This window comes from Bison bison, unplaced genomic scaffold (assembly GCF_000754665.1).
Source record: "Bison bison bison isolate TAMUID 2011002044 unplaced genomic scaffold, Bison_UMD1.0 scf7180017853262, whole genome shotgun sequence".
Lineage (NCBI taxonomy): Eukaryota > Metazoa > Chordata > Mammalia > Artiodactyla > Bovidae > Bison > Bison bison.
The window spans coordinates 13,807-16,624 of NW_011483835.1; the positions used below are offsets into that span (position 1 = coordinate 13,807).

General features: G+C 60.4%; 1 protein-coding gene across 1 annotated transcript in view; it reads right to left on the bottom strand.

The window, feature by feature from the left end:
• The window catches only part of PNPLA2 (patatin-like phospholipase domain containing 2), an 8,637-nt gene extending 8,019 nt beyond the window's left edge, over nt 1-618 (bottom strand). Inside the window, exon 1 of the mRNA XM_010854205.1 lies at nt 397-618. The gene's annotated coding sequence lies outside the window, so the exon portion shown is untranslated. The remainder of the gene's footprint in view (nt 1-396) is intronic.
• Between the last annotated feature and the right edge of the window lie 2,200 nt (nt 619-2,818).

Below are 2,818 nucleotides of genomic sequence, written 5' to 3' on the forward strand. Positions count from 1 at the left end.
GCCAGGCCCGGACGGGAGTCCACGTCCCCCACCTCCTGCCGCCTTCCCCGCCCCCACCACCGTGGACGGCGGAAAGGGGCGGACGGGGGCCCAGAGGAGTGGGGATGGCCGCTCTCAGGCCCAGGACGTCGGCATCTGAGCTGGACACCCGGGAGCGGAGGGCCCTGCTGTCCGGGCAGCATCTCGCCTCCCTCAGGCGTAGGCCTCCGCCCGCCCGGGACTCCGAGGAGCTCGCCGCGGGCCAGGGACCTGAAGGACCCACCGAGACTCATCCACAGAATCACCCGTAAACACACAGGGCTGCATGCAAACCGCAATTCCCAGAGAGAACATTGGCGTCTCAGACCCACACCAGACCTCCCGGCCGAGCTCCGACCGCCCCGCAGCCAACTCTACCTGGGCACTAAGTTGGTTTCCATCGGCCTCCTGTCCCAGCTCCTCAGGCTGTGGGGTCTACTCCGGGGTGACTCCAGCCCTGACCCGCCCTAACTAATTGCCCAGGCAGGTGCTGGTAACGTCACCCTCCCACCCCCTTCCGCATTTTTCTCCTGGATTGCAGGGCAGGGCTATCCTGACTTGTATCCAGAACTAGCTCTGCACCTCACTTGTTTACTGGCTCAGTCCTGTCTGACTCTTTTCTGACTCCATGGACTGTAGCCCACCAGGCTCCTCTGTCCATGGGAGTTCCCAGGCAAGAATACTGGAGTGGGTTGCCATTTCCTTTTTGGGAACTTCTGGACTCAGGGTTCAAACCCATGTCTCCTGCGTTGGCAGGATTCTTTACTGCTGAGCCACCAGGTCATCCGGCACCTCACTTCACCTCCCAAACAAGGGGCTTATCTATGCTGAAGACAGGTGGCCAGCGTGCATGTCACCCTTGACATTCGCTCCCCAGGCAGGAGTTTAGTTCAGGACCCAGCCCAGGGCTGCTCCCCAATCAGGCCCAGGCAGAGCCAGAGCAGGGCCTCCCCAGGACAGGGCCATCGGGCATCATGCCAACCAGTCCTCAGCTCCAAGCCACCTGTACTTGGCATGTGTGCCTGGCATGGGAATCCGCACCAGTAGAGCAGTGAGGAAAGTCAGCCCAGGCTGGCCCCACTTGGGGAGGGGGTTGGGCTGAAGTGGGAGAGAGTGTTTCCACAAGTTCAAATAAGGACTGAGAAGGGTGAAACATGGAAGGCAAAGGGCCACCCACCCTACAGACACTCAAGGGCCCTGGGTAGGAGGCCGGGGGGGAGCTGGGTCCTGGGAAAAGGGAAGGCAGGGGGTGAGGGTGTTTGACTTAGAACCCCGAATGCTTTGGATGGAGGTGCAGCACAGGATTGGGGTGCCTGAGCCCTTGGGGAGGCTGCTGGACACAGCAGGAGATGAGGGGGAACACAGTGGGAATGGAACAGACCCCCAAGGCCAGCCTGCAGAGCTCAGGGGGTCACCAGGGTGGACCACCAAGGAGGAGCTGGACACTGTGAGCTCAGCCAGGGGCCTAAGGCTGTCCCTGCAGCCTGCTCTGGGGGAGGCCAGAGTCCAGGTCGTTTCTGAGGGAATGAGGCTGTGCCACCCCAGTGCAGGGAGACCTCTGCTCCCATTTCCACACGCTAGCTGACTTGTTTTGGGTACATAACCCTCCCTTTAGGCCCCTGGGACCAGTTCTGGAGCCAGGAACATCAAGCCCTTCCCAGAATGCTGCCTGTGGAGTGGGAGGAGGACCTGCCCCTTCCCCCAGGCAGTACAGATGAGGGTCCCTGGGGGTTGCTGACCACCAGGCAGGGGTCCTCTGCCCCCACGGGGTCGAGCCTAGGATTGCGAGTTCTGCCCCTGGACCCTGGGTCCACTCCTCTGGGAGGGGCCCCAATACCCTAGCCTTGGGCCACAGCCCCAGTTCAGCTGTGTCCCTGGGCACACAGAGCCCCCCCAAGCCCCACCACACCCCAGACCTTTTCCCCGTCCTGTGTCCTCACCCCCGTCCAAGCCCCCACTCCTCAGGGCCAGCACTTCTGCCCTGGGGCCTCTTCCGGAGGCCCCCACCCCTCTGTCCTGCCATCTCCTGTGCTGCACTCGCCACTCTCCTCTGGAACTGTGAGCCCACAGCTCCATAAATGCCTACTGCGGGGTGAGCTCCTAGCACTTGCCCACCACACCACAGCCTTCAGAAAGGCAGAGGATCTACTGGGTAGCCTGGCATTGGCAGGCAGAGGCCCAAGGCCGTGAAGACTGCCAACAGCTACAGGGCCAGGATAGTGAGATGAATTGATGCTTTTCAACTGTGGTGTTGAAGACTCTAGAGCATCCCTTGGACTGCAAGGAGATCCAACCAGTCCATCCTAAAGGAAATCAGTCCTGAATATTCATTGGAAGGACTGATGGTGAAGCTGAGACTCCAATAGTTTGGTCACTTGATGCAAAGAACTTACTCACTGGCAAAGACCCTGAAGCTGGCAAGATTGAAGGTGGGAGAAGGGGATGACAGGATGAGATAGTTGGATGGCATCACCAACTCAACGGACAGGAATTTGAGTAAGCTCCAGGAGTTAGGGATAGATGGGGAGGCCTGGTGTGCTGCAGTCCACGGGGAACCAGTTGGACATGACTGAGCGAGACTGAACCGGGCAGTGAGGGCCTCTCCCCTCTGCCCTGTATTCTAGGCCAGAACCTGGAAGAAGGGGCATGGGCAGGCCTACCACTAAAGGACCTGAAGAGCGCGCAACCCAGCGCTGCTGTCTGCAAGCCACTTCCACATCTGCCCAGCAAAGACAGCTGGGGACACTGAGGCTCAGAGCAGCTGAGTGACACCCGAGTTGCTCGGGAGCTAAGGTGGAGC